This window comes from Rattus rattus, chromosome 2 (assembly GCF_011064425.1).
Source record: "Rattus rattus isolate New Zealand chromosome 2, Rrattus_CSIRO_v1, whole genome shotgun sequence".
In the NCBI taxonomy this organism is placed as follows: domain Eukaryota; kingdom Metazoa; phylum Chordata; class Mammalia; order Rodentia; family Muridae; genus Rattus; species Rattus rattus.
Genome location: NC_046155.1, coordinates 88,801,880 through 88,824,035, shown reverse-complemented (window position 1 = coordinate 88,824,035; position 22,156 = coordinate 88,801,880). Strand labels below are relative to the sequence as shown.

General features: G+C 46.9%; 1 protein-coding gene across 3 annotated transcripts in view; it reads left to right on the top strand.

Moving 5' to 3' along the window:
• Tead1 (TEA domain transcription factor 1) overlaps nucleotides 1-22,156 on the top strand; it is a 208,838-nt gene that overhangs the window by 789 nt on the left and 185,893 nt on the right. The gene's annotated exons all lie outside the window — the stretch shown is intronic.

The following is a 22,156-nucleotide window of genomic DNA, read 5'->3' as shown; positions in this document are numbered from 1 at the left end:
AGGGCCAAAAAAAAAAAAAAAAAAATTCTGGGGACACTTTTAGCCTTTGTTCGCGGCAGCACCACTTGTTTTCAAAGTCCAGAGGCCCGTTTGAAAGAAAGTTCAACTTCTAGGAGTTTCCTTTTTCTTTTTTAATGCATTAAAAAAAAAAATCAAAGCTACATTTTAAGAAGTAGAAAACAATTAAAGGCTCACACTTATCTTCCCGTGAAAATAAAACCCAGACTAGTTTTCCTCGGTCTTTAATCGTCTTTCTTTTTAAGGATTTATTTAAAGTTGAATGGTGTCACCCGTATAAAAATATTTATGAAACAATGAAATACCAGCCACCAGCGTTTCTCAGGAGGCTTGTTAAGTTCTTAGAAGCTGTCTGTGATTTACAGAAATGCAAATTGATCTCAGCACTGGAAACTTACAGACAGATATTCCAGGAATCGGAGTGTAGCAAGGACGGGTTTTAAAATAGCGCCATTTGAAAGGAGCTAAGGTCCTTGGAACAAAAAGGTCTGTAAATACGATCATATTTCAAAATAGTGAAAGGAAAATATTTCAATTCCTACAGATAATGCAAAGTAACAGAATCTTAGTTTCCTCCATGCCTTGTGGCCTGGATTCGTTCTGGAAGTTTAGGTGGTCTGGTGGCTTAGAGTGTGCTGAGTGCTGGCAGGTGGTTCCCCGGGTGGACAGATCCTTCCCGTTAGGGAGACTCAATCTACCCGGAGCCAAGGGGTAGCTTGTCTGTGCAAGCCTGAGCTCTTGGGTGGGGGCTAATCTGCCTTGAGACTGGGGCTGGGAATAGTCCTCAGGCTGTACAGACTGTGCCAGGGGCTTCCGCCTTTCAGCGGAGTCTGCGCTTTTCTGTGAATAGCAGGATCTTTGGGCCCGGCACATCTGAATGCTTATAAGGGCCAGACTTAGATCCAACTTTGGTAAGAATCTTTCCTCTTTAGAAGGAAACAGTAGACCCAGTTACAGCATGACTCCAGAAAGACAAATGCGTTTAGCTGAACCTTTGTCAACAGCAAGGTTTTAAATTGTTGATGATTTTAAGGAGGAAAGGCGCATTTTTCTAATCTCAGTATTTCCATAAATGGTCATAAGATATTTTTGTGTAGTATTTCTTTGAATGTGTAACTCTGTGTTGGACTCTTAGATTACAGGTTTTTAACAGAGTTTGCAATTCTTTTATTTGTTGTTTGTATAAAAAAATAAACTGATAAGCTGTCTCCATTACTGAGTCTTGTTCATGTCCTTTAGTAAACCATTTTATTTTCTGTTTAATGGCAAGTATTGTTTAAATTGAAGGTTTAGGGGAATATTAGAATACTTTTTTTTAATCTTTTTAAAACAAGTTTGAAACAAAGCCAGAGAGACACTTTGCCTTTACAGAAGAGTTTAAAAAAAGGAGGTGGGGAGAAGGAGGGGGAGAATCTTTGTGTGAGTTTTTTCTTCCTGGAGTTCTTTATAAATTCTAGGGAACATTCTGGGATTGTTGGAGATCTTGTACAAGCAAAGGCCAGGACTCACCAGGACATGTATATAGTTAGTGACCTTTAATTTGAAGCAGGCAGACATTGTAGCATAGTCTGACCCAGGCTGTGGTCACTGCATGAGTTACTTGCTTGTACTGGGCATGCAGTGTGTGCTTCCCACCCTGGCTTGTACTGTGATACATACAGTCGGTGCTCTCCTTATAGCACTGTGAGATCATGAGGGTGGGCTTGCCTGGGTCACCTGGTGGGAAGCTGACTTCCTTCTCCTTTCTCACCCCCTCTTGCTGTACACAGCTGGGATTATCCGTTCACATAAGTTCTTTGGATTCTGGCATCTTCTGATTTGGGAAGAAGAGAGAAAACTTAAGAAAAAGATTTTTTTTTTTTTTAAAGTTCAGTAGTGCATAACGAGTTTTGATTTTGGTTGGTTCTGATGATACGCAGAAGCAAATGTAAGAAGGTATACCTTTATGGAACTGTGTTGGGAAGGTTGAGGGGATGGAGGCCCCAACCGTGAGACAGGTCGTTAGCAGCATTAGGAAGTTGTTGCCAGCATTGGAAATAGATAGATTTTCCCCCCTCCGTCCCCGGTCCATGCGTGTACAAGAAGAGCCTGAACATCTGTAGGATTACTCTGCTCTCTAATCTCGTGTGTTATGGGTTAATTGTGAGTGTAATTAAACTGCTTGCAAATGGAAATGGTGATGGTGTCTTAATCACTCCAGAGGTCCGAGCAGATAACTGTGTACGACCCAGTGGGCTTAATCTGTGCAGAGAAATTAGGGCCCTTGCTTCGAAGCTACCATTTTAGGCGTTTGGCTCTGTTTCCCCATAAAGGGAGTCTGAAAGCAGAAGAAGTCTATGTGTGTGTTTCTGAGTAACAGCCGTTCGGAATCAGTCGAGTGGCACAACTTTTGAGTAGGGTCTTTCCTTTTCCTTCACAGGCTTAAGAAATACTGGCTAAGGCAAGTGCTCAGCTTTCTCCCCAAACTGCAAGAAGGCCTCCGTCATTTTTGTTAATTAAGGCAGGCTTCTCTTTTATTAGAGTTCTGTGACTGGAATTGCACACTGCTTATATCCTACTTCTGAATTCCGTAAGAAAAAAAATATATTGTTGCTCACCCTCATTGGCCAGCATGCGCTGTGCTTGGCTGCCTGGGCACTGTGAAGGCTGCCGTTACGTTCTGTAGCTGAGAGCTGCTGCCTTTTCTTCTGTTAGCTGAGAAGGCTTCAGATCATCTTCGTTTATGGAGGGACCCAAGTCATGTAGTGTTAATGTGTTTTATTTGCTATTCATCAAGGTGAATAAAATACGGCAATCCAGGTCAGTCCTTAGCACCGTATCAGGGCTGGGTTTTTGGTAGACACCACTTAGACCCTGTCGTGTGGCTCCTGTGCATATCGGAACAGGCTTCTAGGGCATAGCGTGTAAAGTTGGGATATTCGGTTTCCATTTTTTTTTTTTTTTTTTTTTGGAGGGTTCTTGTTTAGCTTCAAAGATGTGAGCTGTGTTGCCAGTCCTTCAAGGTTCTCTCTTATGGTTCTCCTTAAAGCTGGTCCACGTTTGAACTTGAGGTAGGAATAGGATCATTTTGTGTTGGGGCAGAGCAGGAGAGTTTTGAAATGTGTGAGCAAATGGCAGGTTTTGGTTTTGCAGGGCAGGGATCAGGTCAGTGTAGCCCAGAGGGTGGGCTACACAATTGGGTGTCTCCGGATGGTTTCCTCAGGCTGGGGGTGGGGTGGGGTAGTGGATGTGTGACACACACACACACACACACACACACACACACACACACACACACAGAGCCTCTTCTGATTGGATAATGGAATGGTATTTCAGAGAAGCTGTCTTCACTTTTGTGGCAGTCATAGGGAAAGCTGTGTACTCCTCACCCCCTCTTTTGAAGCTGGTCTATGTTCTTTTCTCATTCACACTGGTGTTTAATGCTTTGTCATTTGATTTCATTAGATTTTTATTTGTTTTTTGAAGCAGGTCCCATGCACCAGACCTTCAGCTTACTGTAGTCCAGCATGATCCTGGACTCACGGTCTTCATTCTGCTGCTCACGTGCTGGAGTGCAGGCCCGTGTCACCACGCTGGGCTTCTGTTTCATCCTTGCCTGGGATTGTACCCCAGTCTCATGAATGATAGGCACCCCCACAACAACTGAGCCTCATGTCAGCCCCGTATTAGCATTTTTTTTAATGGGGAAAGACAGAGTGTGGGGAAATGAGCTTACACTTAAACGTGGGCTGATTCACTGATGAAGAAGTTAAGTTCCTCTGCAGGGTGACGTTCTGGGAGCCTCTAGGCATCCGACAGTTTTGTATGTATTATAGCACTGAGGCTTGGGAATACACAGCAGTACTGATAGGTAAACTGAAAAACTGCTCATACTGCTCATAATGGTGGGAAATGTTAATTATGTGAGAACATACTGAACTTATATTCTCTGGCATGAACTTTTATAAAAAAAAATGGATCAACTCTGCTGCCTGCTTAAAAAAAATTATAGGCACAGCTTTCTAATTATCATAATTCAGTTCAGCTTAGCTCTTGGATGGAGTTCAAGTGCAATCTCAAATTAACTTGAAAGGAGATTTTAAAAAAAAATCTGAGACTGTTTAAGAAAATTTGAGAAGTTCATCCAAGAATGTTGTCCACTTAGGTATGGGGATGGTGTCACAGATGAAACCAGCATCTTTCTGCGGAAGCTCTGTTGAGGTATTGAGGGAGAGCCTTCTGTCCCCATTTTTGCTCTCAACAACCTTGAGGACCTGCATCACAGGACAGCTTTTATGTCACCTGATACTGTAGCTACAGAGTTCTTATTGGAAACCAGTGCCTTTTCTCTGATAGGTAGTCAGCTAGATAGATGAATATTTTATGATCATCTGCAAAGACAGGAAAATCTCTGGGAAGACACATAGAATACTTATGAATTCATTTGACAAAAGTCCCGGTCAGTCTTCCATGCCACCCCAAGCCTTTGGAAGGTGATACCTGTTTGCTTTCGCACCGTGACTTCCTGATGGAAACACCATATGGGGCATCCATTCTAGTGCCCCACATCCTAGAATTTTACTATGACCTTACTGCCTTTTTCAAGAAAAACTGAGTTAATGAGGAAAGGACAACTTAGATGGCCGGACTCCTGCTGAAGTGCATAGAGAACCCACAGAAACCAAATGACTTCATTTGCTCTGGCTCCGAAGAACTGAATTCACTTCCATGGTGGTGGAATAAAAGAAGCCAAGTGTTTTAAATAGCCACTCCCCGAGGCCCGCCTGGCCAGAGTGGTTTTTTTTTTTTTTTTTTTGAGAAAAGAGCATTGTCTCTGCTCCCGCACTAGCTAGGAGCCTGCCTGCTCACCCTGCCCCCGCCAGCCATGTTCTCATTCTGAAGTTGACATCTGCTTTTCTTGTTCACCTGCTCTGTCCCCATCCACAAGCACATATACAGCGCCCATCCATGTGCATTCTGCAGGTAGCTCTGGTGTCTTGACACGAAGCATATGTGGTGTGCGTTTCAAGTTCCCGCTGGGGGACATGCAAAGCTAACAGCGCAAAATAAAATGTAAGCACCGCGGCCGGGCGACATGCCTCTGCTGCTGAGCTTCGGTCCCACCACAGTGCTTGCTGGGCAGCCAAGCCTATTGTTGCGGCAGCAACAGGCAGCAGAAGTTGGGGCACCATATGGTCCATGAGGGCCTTAGATAAGCTGTCTACTGAGTCAGCTTATCAATAGCACTTTGATATGCCTTGTTTTTCAGATCACCCATCACCCGGGCTGGGGTGTGCTGGGGCCCGATTCCCAAACCATTGTGAGCCCGTGTTTCCTTTGGAAGGATTTCTTTCAGTCCTTTCCCCCTCGCTGCCTCCTCACCTCAGAGCCTCTCCGAGACAATGGTGGTTCAAGTCAGCTTCCCACCCGCTGAAAGGGACAGGGGTGCTGCCCCGCGGTTGGTTGCTGTCGGCAGACCGGCAGAGAACAGGATGCTAGTGTTCATTTCCTTACTGGTAGAGCTAGAGTATTGGCGAGATAACATTGCTGATGTTTCCAATGTGGTGAAAGGTTTCTTGTAACCTCCTGGAAACTTCCCTACTTTTCTTTCACCTTCATCGTGAAGCGCAAAAAACGGTCGACATGTATGTCTGGTTGACATGTATGACTGGAAAGGGCCAGTGATTTGGAGACAGGAAGTGGCTCTTTTCTTAACCAGGAATTGTTAATGCTTCTAGAGTATCACTTAGGTGTCCTACAAGGCTGAAAGCGGTCAGAATCACCCCATCGAGGAGATGGCTGGAGCTGTTGGGCTCTGTGCAGCCATGAGGTGGTTTAGGATGGCTGGCTGTGTACATGACCACTGGCTTATCAGCTGCTGAGCAGATGTTTTCCCTCAGTTACACATGCCTGGGAAGTTATGGTGAGACCCTTTTCCCGTCACCTCCCCACCCGCGTGTGCTCTTCCGGTCCCTCACCTGTTTTCACATCTTGACATTTGGATTTGTAACTGAGGACACACGGACCCATTTAGAGGCTGACTTCTGCCCCAGACCTTGGTCAGCCTCTACTTCTGCCTATACCATGAGCACCAGTCATAGATCCTGAAGGGCTGAGTTCCTTAGAGTTCTGAGACCTTGGAAGACCTGTGAAGACATCTCCTCAGGAGACGTTCTACCTGTTTTTCTTTTTACCCTGTGATAGAGTCAGGGTAAGTGGTTTCTCAGTTATCTGTGCCTAGGAACTTAGAGGAATCTTCCTGGATAAAAAACAATGTGTACAAAGTCCTACCTTATAAAGAAACATTATTATTGAGAGAGAGTGTGTGTGTGTGTGTGTGTGTGTGTGTGTGCGTGCGTGCGTGCGTGCGCGCGCGCGCGCGCCATCTTACTGGCCCATCTTTTTGTACAAAAGAAGCAGACCGGCCTCTCTGTCTGGCATCACCACGTCCCCTGGAGAGGCCGGTAGTTGTTAGTTGTTTCCAGATGTGATTCCTAGGGCTTAGAGCAGAGTTCTGCTCTGGCTGCTGAGGTCCTATTCTGAGTGGGATATGCTCTAGAGCCCCCTCCTGCGCAGTTGAGCACTGAGGGGTCAGGGGCAAGCTCAGTAGCAGCTCTGAGTCAGACTTGCAGGGACCGTGGTGCCCAGCCTCTGTTCCTCATGCTTCCTCTCCCTAACTCTCGGGCACTAGGGCATCCAGATGCTCCTGATGTTTATAGAGCTGCTGCTTGCCCCTGTGACAGCCACTTGGTGATCAGGAAAAGACAGGCAGTGAGCAGTCTCCCGGCCCCTCCGAGAGGAGTGAGACGCTAGTAGGGAAGGTATGTGTATTGAATTTCCTTTCTCTTCACTTTGGTGGTGAGGAGGAACCTCCCTACCCCCCATCTTTTTCTTTTTCTCTCATGCTTTCTTATTTCATGTATCTCAGGCAGGCCCGGAACCCACTCTGTAACCTGAGGATGACTTTAAACTGACTGTCCTGTTCCTACCTCCTGAGTGCTGGGTTTATGGGCGTGTGTCACCGTGCCGGGTTTATGTGGTGTTGACACCAGAACCCTGGGTTTCCTGGCACACGCAGGCACTCTACCAGCTGAGCTATACATCCCCAGCCAACTTGAGTGTTTTGGAGTTGGGATGTGTGTGTGTAGAAGGGGAGAATCTTGTGGCTGGCCTGATCCTCCACATGACTTCAAACACTCTTCAAACAGCCTTTAGACTGCAGGCAGTTGTCCTGAGACAAGTCAGTAGTAGTAAGCACGTCTAAGAATTATCACCAGGAGTGAGGTTGTGTGGACTTTGGTCATTCCAGGCTGTCTTGGCTGTGACCTTGAGCTGATCATTTTCTGTCCTTAGGCTTTGGTATTTTGACCTGGAAGTTTTCTCTCCTCTCCCATCCCTTTCCCCCTGACCTTTTAGGGCAGGGTCTTGTAGTATACTCCAAGTCATCCTGGAATTCATGATCCTCTTGCCTCAGCTCGTGGGATGCTGGTCTGCCTTCCTCTCTGTAAATCTGTAGAGGAGGTTCACTGGATCATAACTGTGAGGTGCTCGTGCAGTCTTGATTTGGCAGATCAGGACTGCCTGGGAGTCAGCCTGCAGGGTGGCTCCTCCAAAACCAGGGTCTCACTGAAAACCAGCAGCCCTGAAAAGATTCTGCCCTCATTGCTTATTAAGCTCCCCAGTACAGTAAGTGGAGGAATCCATCAGCAAATATATAATAGTTGGAGTTACCTTTGCAAAGCGCTAATAAAGAATTAAGTGAAAATTCTTCAGAAAATATGTAATTTATATCTTTCCAAAAGAAAGGTCTTTTTGAGGCGTTCTTCCCGATTCTGAGCTTCATGTCTATAAATTCTTTTGGTGACTGTTGGAAGGGACCATTTCCTTAGGGAGACAGTGCAAAGGGCTTGGACCTGGAACCTAGTTTTGGGAGGCAGAGAGGGCCACAGCTCGTGCCTAACTTCATTGTTCTCATTATAATTTTAGTTTTTACCAAAGTAGTTGTGGCTCACCTGGATCTCAGGCTGGCCTCAAACTCTGCCTCCCCTCGCCTGGTCTTTGAAACTCTGCAACTACTTACGGCAGGCTGCCTTCTATTTCCTCACCTGGAAGATGGCGTCAGGCATTGGAGCGATGCTTCCACTGACTGGTCAGTGGCTGCTCCCAGCAGGCTGCAGGATTGGCTCTTAGCTCCCTGCAGACTGCACAGTTGGTCTCTGCTCCTCTAAGCCTCCCTTTTTCTGGATCAGGTACATTTCACATGCTAATTCAGGTGCGTGTGGGGCGGGCACAACCTTTTCCCTCTGTTTGTTCTCTATTTGCATATTTAAGGGGACAGGACTTCTGTTAGGTAGCCTAAGTGATGAGTGTCTAATTCCAGGTATTTGCTGGATAAGTGAGCCTTCTGCTGGACTCCCCCTCGGAAGCCACATTGCCTGTTGAGTTGTTTTTTATTCTTTTGAATCCTTTCACAGTTTCTTGTGGGTAGTTTTTGAAGTCAGCTGTTCTAACTGGTCCTGGTCTGCTCAGATCCTCAGCTACAGCTCAGGGTGTGTCATCGACCCTGGTTTTTAGGTCACTCTGGCTGAACAGGCTGAGCAGTTAGAGATTGCTCTGTGGGAGCCCGAGCCGGGGACCACCCGCTTTTTATCGGCTTCCTTTCCTTATCTCTGAAGAACCCATGCGTGGAAGGGTGTGCTGTGCTGCTCAGTCAGGTTTCCCAGTCTGACAAAGTTAAAACTAAAAATGTCTCAGGAGGAGAATGGTTGGGAAGGAAGGAGGCCTTCAGGGGCAGGCAGAGGGACAGCAAGATTTCAAAACCAGACAGTGCTCTCTCTTTTGCTTTCCTGAAGACAATGTGTTGTATGCTTTCAAAGGTTAAGGTTTACAATGTGTGAATTGTGTTCAAAGTAGCGAACCTGGGATGTAGTCTCTGCTCTGATTGCTCCCCGTTGCACCCCCCTGCCATGTCCCAGGAGTTTTGGTGGTGGTTCAAGCAGTTAATATTTAGACCCAATGAAAAAAGCTTATATCAGTCTGCTGGGTTTAGTGTAGAAGGGACAAGAAGACCCAGAGAGGTTCTTTAAAGCAGCAGCCCTCAACCATCCTAATGCTGTGATCTTTTATGCAGTTCTTTGGTGGTGCTGACCCCCTATCCATAAAATTATTTTGTTGCTACTTCATAACTGTAATTTTGCTACTGTTATGAGCCGTAATCTAAATATCTGATGTGCAACTGCAAAGGGACTTGACTCATAGGTTGAGAATCACCGCTTTTAAAGGGAGCCAAAGGTGGGTTTCAAACGGAGCATATTGGGTTGAGTGTAGCCCAGTAGTAGTCCTGGCCCAGCATGTACCGAAGACCTGGGTTCTAGTGTAATCTGAGCCCTGTGAGTCAGAAGCCAGCAAGCAGATCTGAGTTCCAAGCCAACCTGAGCTATATACTGAGACTCTGGGAAATGTGTGGGAAATGTTTCACTTACTAAAGCTTGTCAGGTTGAGCGTTGGGCTTCCAAATGATAGATGCCCTTGTGAAGTTACTGATTTACTTTCTTAATATTTCGAGACAGGGTCTTATGTAGCCAGGCAGGCATCAAACTTGCTTACTGTATAGCTGAGGATAACCTTGAGCTTCTGATCCTCCTGCCTCCACCTCGTGTGTTGTGATCTAAACCAGGGAACTGTGCCTGCTGGACAAATGCTCTTGTCAGCTGTTCCTAAGCTAGATGGCATCTAGTGAAATGACGTCATGAAGGATCAAGCAGAAGATGAAGTCACCCGTGGACACCATTACCACGTCCAGTTTGTAAATCGTAAGGTGGTGGTGGGGGAAGTCCAAGTCGTTTTAATTGAACTTTCAGTCTCTGGACTGTCCAGTTTTCTGAACGTTCGCAGGGCTTTTCTTGCTCCCACACCCACCAGTCCCATCCTGATTGTCTTCTTCAGTATGGTAGCCACTGTTTATAGTTTCATACTTCTGCTCAGTGTGGCATGGCTTGGCACCCTGTTTTACTTTCACAATACCTCAGTTCATAGGATGTGGTAGATAGCATTTCTAATAAGAGAATGGCCAACTCCCTATTATTAGGTAGAAAGGACAGTGTCTGGACAGGAGGTTTGAGTGGCCTTGCACAGTATGCTTGGTTTTTTTTGTGTGTGTGTGTGTGTGTGTGTGTGTGTGTGTGTGTGTGTCTGTCTGTCTGTCTGTCTCTGTGTGTGTGTTTCAGATCCTCTTTTGGAGCCTGTAGTACTATGGAGAAGGAAGGAGTAGTGGTCCTTAGGCTTCCAGTGTCTTCATTGGTTCTTAGGAAGACTAGACTAAGGTCCCACACATGGGTGGAATAAATGGGTTGGAGTCTGAAGAATGTTTGGAAGAAATCTTTGCCCCAACCCAAAAGTCAGTATGAATCATTTAGTGCTAGTGGGTCTTCTGTGTTTGTCTTTGAGATAGGGTCTCACTGTATAGCTTGACTGGCTTAGAACTCTGGACCAGACTTGCCTCTGAGTTCACAGAGATCCCTCTGCCTCTGGAGTACCGGGATTAAAGGAATCTGCCATGTGCCGCGCCCGGCACTGGGGCTTATCTGGCTGTGCTGTCTCGAGGTTGTATTCAATTCAGTGTCTTTGAGGTTTGAGGGAGACTGGAGCCTCTGGATTTGGTCTTTGAGCCCAGGAACTCATCCTTTCGTTGGTGTTGTTGACTGAGGGCATTGGAGGTACTCAGGGAGTTTAGGGTTTGGTCTCTCTGCTCCCCGGCTGGTGGTGTAGGGAGCGCGAACCTCTGCCGTTGGTTTGTTTGTTTGTTTATTTATTTATTTATTTTTCCATTTTTATTAAATTGGGTATTTCTTATTTACATTTCAAATGTTATTCTTTCCGGTTTCCTGTCCATCAGCCCTCTAAACCCCCTCACCATCCACCCCCCAGTACCGCCCTCCCCCCCAACAATCCCCTACACTTGTGGTGCAACCTTGGCAGGACCAAGGGCTTCCCTTTCCACTGGTGCTCCAACAAGGCTATTTACTGCTACCCCAACAATGCTATTCACTGCTACCTATGCAGTCGGAGCCCAGGGTCAGTCCACGTATAGTCTTTGGGTAGTGGCTTAGTCCCTGGAAGCTCTTGTTGGTTGGCACTGTTGTTCTGATGGGGTTGCCAAGCTCCTCCAGCTCTTTCAGTCCTTTCTCTGATTCCTCCAACAGGGGTCCTGTTCTCAGTTCAGTGGTTTGCTGCTAGCTTTCGCCTCTGTATTTGACATGCTCTGGCTGTGTCTCTCAGGAGAGATCTATATCCAGTTCCTGTCAGCCTGCACTTCTTAGCTTCATCAATCTTATCTAGTTTTGGTGGATATATATATGGGCCACATGTGGGGCAGGCTCTGAATGGCTGTTCCTTCAGTCTCTACTCTAAACTTTGCCTCCTTATCCCCGCCTATGGATATTTTTGTTCCCCTGGCCTCAGGTTTGTTCTGGGCATGGGACTCAAGGTTTCACATGGGCCAGGTGAGGTCTCTACCAGCAAAGCTCTCTACCAACAAAATCATGCTGCCAGCCAAGTACGGGCTTTAGATCTGGGGTGATGTTGGGGTGTCTGTCCCTGATGCTGCCTGAGTATGTGAGATGAATCTGGGAGCCCACCGAGCCCACACTTTTAAAGTCAGTTCGCCTTTTGTCCATTTTAGTTGTGATAATTCCTGGGCTCTTCCGGGTTGGAATTTGGGTAAGAAGGGGAGGTAGGTTCTATTTTAAGCCTGTTCTTAAACACCAGCCATTCAAATGCAAAAGCTCCATTTGTAATTGAGAGTTGTGAAGAAGCTTCTAGAGGTTTAGTGAGCCTCCCAAGGTCACAAGCCAGTTCTTAGATATGCTGGCTAACAAAGGATTTAGGATTAGCTCACCTATCAGGTTTTATTGTGGAATTTGAATGAGTTAAGGTAGTTCTTGATATGGAAACAAAGAGACTTCTCTGTTAATGGTTTTGCCTTGGAAAGAGGAGGGAGACTTTATCTCTGGAAGTTCATTTTCTCCGTCTGGAGTATAGATGTGTGGCTGAGGTCTTAAACAGATGGGTGTGGCCCAGAGGAGCCTTCCGTTTGTCTGGCAGGTAAAGAGCAAAGGTCAACTGTAGCTTTTGGCTTTAGTTTTTCTGTGCTGTGGGGACCTGAGACTAGCCACAGGAGGTCAGAGCAAGGGGTCTGCCAGCTTCCCGTAGCCTGGGGGGTTGGGAGGGGCAGCTGTGGGTGGGACGCTGGAGGCTGCTCTGCCCTCCTGGTCTCTAGGCTGGTGGTAGGCTTTGCCTTCAGTTCCCCCAAGGCTCCTTGATGTAAATGACTCCTGCAGGGATAGGGTACCCGCAGGTGATCTTGATGAATTCCACCCTCTCCTTGCAATTGGGCTATCACCTTTTCACCTGAAGACGGCTATCACCTGAACGTTGAGATGGGGTGGAGAAGAGGGTGACATCTCTGACATTTTGGTTTTAGGGGAGAGAAAGGTTTGTAACTGTTCTGCTCCACTCTTAGGTCTGTTGGTGGCTGCTGTCTCTGCTCGACAGTTGTGAGTTCTTGTCTTTCCCTCCATCACAGGCAGCGAGCGCTCTTCCCGGTCTTTTTAGATATTTGCATTGTAGAGTTTTGGTGTGACTCCAGCTTAGTCACTATTGGGCTTCTGCAGATTAGGTTGGCAGAGTGTCCATGCCATCTGACATAGGTCCAGGCCCTTTCTGCTACTGGCAGTGTGACCCAGGCCAGGGGCTGTGTCCTCCTCGAAAAGTGGGTTAAGCAATAGTGCTCGTGGGTGTAAGGCCCATGAGCCTCACAGCCAGCCTTCGGGAAGAGGCTTTACCGTGTGCCCCTCCAACCTTACCTAAGCCTCTGGCTCCTTCCCTCCGTCACAGGTCTCAGTACCTCTAGGACAAGGCCTTTCCCACCTGCCCCCACTGGGGAAGGGGTGCGTTTCAGGCTTCCCAGCCCTCTGTGCCGGAGTTCTTCTTCAGGCCCCATCCCCTTCGCCCTTTTTCTTCTCTGTCTTTCACCCGCCTTTGAGTATCTTGCTGTTAGCCTAATCTAGCTTCTAGCGTGCATCCTTCCCCTCCCCCTCCCCGGGTCTTTTGAGCTCTGGGATTACAGATTGCCGGGACTGACTTTTCTCCCACTTCAATCAGTGGTCCCCCTCCTTCTCCTCCTTCTTTTCTTCTTCCTCCTCCTCCCTCTTCCTTCTCCCCCCTCCTTCCTTCCCCCTCTCTCTCCCCTCCCCCCATCTCCTCACCAAAAATGGCTATGGGGGAGCCTCTCTCTCCTTCTGTTGTACTGGAGTTCTTGGCTTATAGATCACAGCCCTCAGTGTTTTTGCAAAGATGGCAACGTGTGATTTTCATCAGTCCCTGCACTTGGGAGTTTGACTAATGTTCCACTCCAGGAACTTGGTTGATCCTGAGGAACGTTGGTTTTTACCTGTGGTATGGGCAGTTGTGGGCTGGTGCCTTATGAACAATGAATGTGGTTGTAATTTGAACTGGTCACCGTCGCCCTGAAGCTGACCGATGCCTATTGCCTTTGCTGTCTGACTTCCTTTTGTTTTAGATTTTCGGTCATGAGAAAGTGCAGCCTAGTGGAGGTCAGGGAAAGCCCCCCTCTGACACCCCCTTGAGCCATTTCTGCTACTCACCAGCAGCCCTGCTCTGGCTCTCCTCCAACTCTGCCTTGAAGCATTTCTGGGTGCCATACAGGTTCATCTGTGAATTTCAGTCTGTGTCCCTACAGTGATCGCTTTTAAGAACAACAGGGTGTGGGGAGGTGGAGCTGGAGAGATGGCTATGAAGTTAAGAGCGAGCGCTTGCTGCTCTTTCAGGAGAAGACTGGAGTTCTGTTCCAACTACCCCTGTCTGGCTTGTAGTTCCAGTTCCAGGGGATCCTATGCCCTCTTCTGGTCTGTACAAGCACCTGTGCTCAGAAACGTAACCCCATTACCACATGAACACTTGTGCGTGAGCACATGCGAACACACGCACATGTACACACACTGAAACATTAAAATCTTAAACCCCACCAAGCACAGTATCACAGTCGCACTGGCACCTTAATAACTGCTTAGCATCGCTACTCAGCTCCTTGATTGCCTCATAAATGTTTCCTCTAGTTAAGTTGTTCAAATCAGGGTTCAAGCAAGACCAGCAGGTCAGGCTTGGCTGCTGTTTCTTAAAACCCTGTGGGGTTGTGGAGATGCCTGGGTGGGTGACGTGCTTGCCACACAAGCATCAGGACCTGAGTTCTGATCTTTAGAGGCCACATAAAGCTGGAGGAGGAAGCACAAGTGCCTGGAAGCCCAGTATTCCTACAGCGATGTGAGAGTGGGGGCAGGAGAATCTTTAGAAGGTCACAGGTCAGCTAGCCTGGACCATACACCAGGAGCAAGGTCCCTGCTCAGACAAGGGAGAAGGTAAGGATCTTCTGACCCCTGAACTCCCTCTGTGACATGTGTGCACTTGAACTTACACATAAATGTTTACATGCATTTGTGTGTGTGTGTGTGTGTGTGTGTGTGTGTGTGAGAGAGAGAGAGAGAGAGAGAGAGAGAGAGAGAGAGAGAGAGACACGACAAGCAGAGAGAGGTGCAAGCGTGAGCTTAGAGCGCGGCCCAGTGTTTCCTAGCTGTCAGTTCCATCTGGATTCTGCAGCTGCACCACACAGTACAGTTGATCGTGCTCTCTCCTCTGGGTTGTATTTTAGCAACTGAGAGTTAGGTCTGGAAGCTCTTAAATTTGGAGTCTGATCTGTTTTGGGTTGGTTTAATTTTTTGTTCTTAAAAATTATGTCTCTGTGTGTGCATGTGGGTGTGTAGGTATGTGTGTGCGTGTGTATGTATGTGTGTGTGTACACGCTCGTGAGTGTACATGTGAGTGCAGGTGCCTGCAAAGGCCTGAGGGGTTGAGTTTTGGAGCTGGAGTTACAGGTGGCTGTGAACTGACCGTTGTGAGTCAGATGGCCAAGGACGCTCCAGCCCCTAGTTATTTAAGTTTTTGGTTGACATGCACATAATGTCTGCTCTGTCTCACGATGGGAACGTGATTGGTTATGCTTGCTGACTTTACGATTGGATACTCCCTATTCCCTCTCCATATCCTGGATTTCAGTTGCTTTTCCTCTGTTAGAATGCTATTGCAATGAGATGCGTTTGGCAGCTGTTTGTTTAACCTTGCCTTCCATTGCCTTAAAAGGAAGGTAGTGCCACCCCCAACCCCTTGCCAGTGTCTGCCAGTGTTATGCTATACCTGCCATTCTCCGTTGTTTTGTGTGTTTTTTTTTTTTTTTTTTTTTTTGTTTTTTGTTTTGTAGTCATAGATTTTAGGTTTTCTGCTGTGTCTGAATCCATTCCAGTCACTGGTCCATGCTCATCACTGGCCAGCAGTGGTGGCTTTCATTGCTTCCTGGGTCCTATGGACACCTTCCTAGGATGCTTCCTTCATGCTCAGCCTCTTGTGAACTCTGAAGTTTATGACAGGGTCTCTGCAGTTATGTCCCTTCTGTGGGAAGGATTTTGATGTCACACTTTAGCCAGGGTCTCGGATTATATCCTGCTCCGGTTTGGATCTCACTTAGTACAAATGTCTACTCCTTGATTCATCCTAAGAATGCTTTATGTGCGTTCCCGTGCTTGGCTCTTTTGGGTCTCCTTTGTCATTTGCTCACATCTGTGGTTACCCTGTGTTTTCCTAAAGAAAAACTCTAGTCAGGTACAGTGGCATGTGTCAGACAAAGCACTTGGGAGACTGAGGCAGGAGGAAAGCCTGCCTGAGGCTATATAGTGATCCTCCCCATCCCCAACACCCTTCCAGCTTCCAAATCTACCAGACATTCCCCAAATGGAAGACTAACTTTTTTTTTCCACTATGGTTCATGGTTTGACTCCAAGCACCAAACCTCCTTTCCCATGTTGGCCTGGTAGGTGTCTCACCTCCTGTCTACCTAACCAAGTCCAGGGGCCATGGTGTCTCTGGGTCCTGCATCCTGCACGCTTTATTTGAAGATGCTGCTGGGGCCATTTACATACATCTGTTCAGTAAATACTGGATTCAGTCTGGTAAGTCCTCTGTTCAAAGTATTTAAAATAGAATATATATTTAATGTTTCAGCCATTTAAAGAATTTATCACTAATTTATTATCTTTATAAGTTAAAAAAAAAAAAAAGGTGACTTTGTAGTTCCTGGCAGGTCCCTGAGGAGCACAGCCATCGCTTTACTGCATTATGGGAATGTGCCAGCAAGCCCTGTCCATCACAAATGAGTGTATGTTTTTTGTTCAACAGCCTGTTACTTAACTTACCTATAGTTATTCCTGCCTCTGCTTCTTGGAAACTGTTTCAGGCCCATGTTGATACATCACTTAGGTAGGAAAAGGTGCAGGGAGGTTTGTGTTTAAAAGTATAGCTATAATCTTTTCAGAAGTTCAGTTGGCCCTTGGGCCTTCAGTGCCGGCGGATTCTTTCTTGCTGGCAAAACAAAGCCATGAACACACACAGCCTAGAAACAGTGTGAGGGAGTTATCTGAAATTATGGTCTTCTAACTCCACTGAGTTGACCTCCCTGGCCTGGGCAGTCATGTGCATTTATTGTCCCAGCAGTGTTACCAGGTTTGTCTCCACCCTTTTGCTCCATGGGTACCCAGAAATAGGTGCAGACCCTCTTAATTCACAAGGCAAGTCTCTGCCTGGAGGGAATTTTCCTTGCCATCCTGTGGCTTCCCAGCACAGTGGAAGCTACAGGAGGCATTGCTGAAAGCCACCAGAGAACTCTGGAGAGGAATGCCTGCCAGCCCTGCCCTTTGGCCTCCCCTGGTCTCCTATTCTCTGCACTCTCCCGTCCAGCCTGTGCTCTTGTTTTCTTTCCTCCCTGCCCCCTTTCCCTCTGTGCAACCCAGCTTGTATTGATATCTGTAAACGCCTATGAAAACCACTCTTGAAGCTTGCCTTGTGCTTCTTGTTCTGTATTGGCATTGGAGAGGAGACCCCAGGATCCATGGCTTGTTGGGTGTGGAGCTGAGGATCCCCGCACCCCCAGGTGGGCATGTCTGTGCTGATAAACTGATGGAGATTGTTATGGGGGCATCCAGAAGTGCAAGGTTCCAGCACTAACAGTTTTATAGTCTATTCTTTGACAGTTTCGTGCATCTATAATGTATTTTGATCACCTTCTTCCGCTATGAAACCCTCAACACCCTTCATATCCACTGAACCCTTCTTCCCAGAAGGCCCCTCCCTACTCGGGTGTCTTCTGTGACCCACTGAGTTTAGTTAGAGTTACTTACAGGAGTGTGGGGGCTGTTTTTTTGCAGGTTGTTGCTCATAAGTCCTGCACTGTGTGTGTACTTGTGCGTGTCTATGTGCCTGTGTATGTGCAGAAGAGAAGGAAGTGTGGTCAGTAAGAGTATGAATAAGATTTCAGTCTTCCTGCACACACAGTGAGTGTGTGTTACCCACTGCTTATTGTTTCTCTCTCACACAATTCCATCCAGCCACGTGCATCTGCACATCTTGGGTATATGGAGTCTCAACCTCACATGGGCCTAAATTAAAATATTGCTCCGCTGAATCTATTTTTACATCGAGGGGAATGATGTCTGAAAATAACCCTATCCCACCTGTTATCCACTTTGGGGAAGTTGGGCTGTTGTCAAGTCACAGACTGTGGATTAAGCTCTGCTCACCATTGCCACGTGATGTTCTTCACTTTCCCTGCCTCTGCCTAAGGAATGGGAATCTGGTGTCCGGTTTATTTTGCCCTAAATAGTCATTTGTACTGTAAGAATGGAGTATGACTTCAGGTTGGTTTTGAAGTTCCTCAGTCTTTGGGTCAGAAACATATTAAAGGCAGTATCTTATCCATGAATCATGGGATGAGTCAGTTCCTGAAACCACTACAAGCCTCATAGTTCTTGGCTACAAGTAAAAGCAGGAAATCCAGGCTTGAACGACTTCCTTTCCCAGTCCCCGGCTGTAGCGGCGGGGAGGCTCCGCTGCCTGCACGGGTGTCTGAGGAACAAAGGCTCCCAAGTCAATTTGCTGAAACTGTTTATAATTTGTGGTCTCCCTCTGAATCTCAGGCTGTATTGACACTCCCTGATTTGCTGTAGAGCCCTGCACAGCCCAGCCCCAAAGGCACAGACTAAATCCCCAGAATTGCTGCCGCACACTCGGGGCACACGGTGCCAGGGAGTCCTCTAACCTGGGGGCTCAGGAGCAGAGCTCTTCTGTTTATTCCCCTTGTGGGGGAGAGACTGATGGCCACAGAGAAACACAGAGAGGGAGAGAAGCAGACAGACATGTCCTCCCTTTAGACGTGCGTGCGTGCGTGCTCGCATGCGCACACGCGCGCGCGCGCGTACACACACACACACACACACACACACACACACACAGGGAGAGAAGCAGACAGACATAACCTCCCTCTATGCATACGCACACTCACGTGCACATGAGTGCCTGAGGTGGGGTTAGTTAGCCCAACAGCCTCTCTGCCTATGCCCTGGCCTGTATCCTGATTTTTCCTGCAGTTGACTCCCTGATGTGCAGTCTTTTGTGGCTGTTCCTTTTGCAGTGTTCCAGCGAGTCTTCCATTTGTTTCTTGCTTGCTGAATCAAACTGTTTTGTGAACTCTCTTGAAGGAGTAAAGGAGAAACATGAAGCAGTCTCTCGGCACCTGGCTCTGGGGCTGCAACTTGCATTTCTTTCCCAGCAGCCTTCACTCTGCACAGAGCCAGCGCTGGTCCGTGCCGGGCAGGGACTCACTCTGTGTGAGTGTGCCTTGGTAGATGTTCTCAAGCTTGGAAAGTGTTTGAATGAAGAGCTTGCCTTTTTTGGAGCCTTTCATGGGTCCCTTCTGATAATTGGTGTTGGTTGCAAATTTTGCTAAAAAAAAAAAAAAAAAGAAGGAAGAACCTGCAGGAGACCTCTCTCTCTCCCTGCTAAAGGTTTTATGGAGTAGTCTGTCATTGGAAATTTGATTGATTCTAAAATAGAGTGGGTCAGCAGGCCAGCAAGAAGCCACTGAGAAGAAAGAAAGACAGACAGACCAACTGTACAACCTTGTCTTTAAGTGGGGACTGTCCCCAGCTCATCCCCAGCAGCCGTTCTTAAAGGCCAGCAGCTCTGTCAGTCCCTAGAAAGAATAAAATCAGAGCAAATGAGGAAGTTTGCCTTGATTTTTGTTTTATGTTTGGTGCTGGGGACTGGAACCAGGGCTTACTGCTTAGCACGCAGCCGTGTGGAGGGCCCTTTATACTTACCGGTCACTTGTGTTCGGGGTGCGTAGGTAGTGCTCTGTCCAGATTGAAGGACTCTGAAGGGCTTGAGAGAGTCGGGTTTATTTGATCTTAGATGTTCCTCATGTCGGCCTGGTATGTGACACCATCCCCACCCCTTTCATGTTAGGTGAGGTGTGTGGAAACCATCCTGAAATCTATTTCCCTTACTCAGGTGGGGCGGGTACTATGTAACCATAGAGGGGTTTTCCCTCCGCTTGCTTGGGCACTGAACTGAGATCCAATTTGTTTTTATAACTATTGTCTGGCATTGAGCAGAAAACACCTGTCTTTTTTATTTTGTAGATTCGAGGCTGGGGTTAGAGACGAAATCTTTGTATTGCTTTCTTGCTGTGGATCTAGTTTTTCATTGGGTCAGGATTGATTCATTAATTAAAATCAATTTAAATGGATTTGTAATCCTCCTGTAACAGATTATCTTATTAGCTATCTCACAGAGCAGCCCATGATCTGTGAGGAATGTGCTTGTTTCTTTAGGTGCAGTGGACACAGAAGATGGGCTCTGAAAAGTTCAGTGTTTGTCAGGACGGGGCTCTGGCCTATAACCTCTTCTTCAGATGTCTTCCTATTGCAGGAAATGATTCCTGATACTGCTCCAGAGGAGTGCTCCAGCTTTGTGTATGTTGTATATTTTATAATGTTGTGGATTTTTGGTTTGTATCTTAGATATTTCCTGCTAAGTTTTGTGTGTGTTGTATGTTACATTTTGTGTGATATATGTGCTGTTTGTGTGTCATGCATGTCACACGTGATGTTATGTGTGTGTGCCTTTCCAGAAGTTTTCTAGGACCTTTGGGTGTCTTGGCCAGGATCTGCTTCTCTACACAGGCAAGATCCCTGCTGAGAACTTTCCTCTAAGGGGACAAAGAGGAACCAGAAATAGCTTCCCATTTTATAACAAATGTTCCCCTACAAACATGCAAGCTAAGAAGATGCCTACTTATCTTTTGAGGGTTTGATGGAAGAGTCCTGCTCCTTGGATAGATGATAAAATTACAGGATTGACACCCTTGTAAAACTTGGGCTGACAGCAGAGTCGGGGATCCTTCAGCTGATGTCATTGATGTTGGTGTTAGTTTTGCCATCACACGTGACATGTAGATGCTTCCAAGAGTAAGACCACCATGCCCACTGCTCCTCTGATGTTAGAATCAGAGAGCCCACTGACCCAGGTTTGGTCACCTCTGCTTCCCAAACTCGGGGCTTAAAGCGGTATTCCCAACTCATGCAGTAGAGCTCAGGCACACAGTGTTTAGGCAGATGCTACCTGGGGAGTAGGCTCTGGTGTTTGGAGAAGCATGAGTGAAACTGAGGCTGAGGGGCTGACAAAGTGCAAGTGCAGAAGACTGGAAAGACCTTGGGAATGCTGGCATTTCCTGTTTCCTGCTGCCCATGTTTCAGGAGAGAGTCAGGGTCTCTAGTAGACTAGGTTTTTAGTGAACCTGTATCCTTCCCTGCTTGTCCCTTAGGCGAGTGGGAGTGGGTTCTGCTGATGGAGCCAAAGGCTGTCTGGTCAACACACTTGTGGGCAAATATGCTCTGTGGAGTGCTTTGGAAAGGCAGCTTCCTTGGACAGCTGTGCCTCCAAGCTGTTCTGCCTTGGTTCTTGTTCTCCCATTTGATCTAAGGGACATCATTGAGGACAAACTCACCCCCTCCCCCATTAGCTCCATAACAACAAAGGGGATGTAAACTGGCTCTGACTTCCATGCCAGTCTCCTGCCTTCACTTTCTGCTGACTGTCCACCCTATGGATGGGTTGAGGCTGTGCAGAGTGTGGTTCGAGTGCTTGGCAGGTGAGGAATTTTTCCAGTCTGCCTCAGGGCACCATAGAGTTCTGGTTAGCTGAGCATCTGGCAAAGAGGCAAGCAAGGTGTGTCATTAGACCTGAGCGTCTTGCCTGGTGGCCCCTCCCCTTGCTTCATTCCATCTCTGAGCAATATGGAAGAAATGTTCTAGAAGCCCTTGGCAAGTGCTTGCCTGTGATCAATTGTATAAATATGCAGCGCACGTGCCGAGGCTTCCTGTGTCAAGAGTCTTTGAAATTCAGTGAGTTTTACTACTGGAGGCTTCAACAGCAAAAGCCCAGGAACTCACACACTAACTTCCACAGGTTGTCTTCTGACACACCATGGCAAACATTCGCTTAGACACACACATACACGCGCGCGCGCGCGCACGCACGCACACACACACACACACACACACACACACACACACACACACACTAAATGTATTACAAAACTACAGTAATTAACTGACAATGATAATAGACTATATTGAATTTGGTGTAGGGGCACATTAGGGAGGTCAATGGAGATGTCACCTCTGTGGCAGGAGGCCAGCCATTGGGTCTCATTCCTAACCTCACTTCCGCTGAGCTCTATCTGGCTGGTTGGTGCTGTCAAATATTTTAATATCTAACTATTCATTTCTTGCTATTTTTTAAAAAGATTTTTTTTCTGTCTTTCCTCATCAAGTTTACATTTACTTACTGAACTTTAGAAAAAGCTTATTTGTATGGATTACAGCAGGTCTTTCATTTGTGTTAGTCACTTCCTCTACCTTTCAAAGAGACACTTTGTCTAAAGTGTTGTCTGTTTAGTCCTTTCAGTGACAGACCTCATCATCCAGCTTGCCCACTAGATGATAGCCTCTCAAGAGGTCCTGTGTATGTTGTGTTTGCTGGCATGATTGCTCGGTCTCTGGTACCTGACTTCTCAAGCTTAGTCTAATCGAGACTCCCTTTTCACCAAGAAATGCTTTAGTGTCTCTGGTCTATAAAGTGAGTGTGTAGTTCAAACATTTGCTGAAAATGCTGAGGACATGGTTTTGATAAATATTTG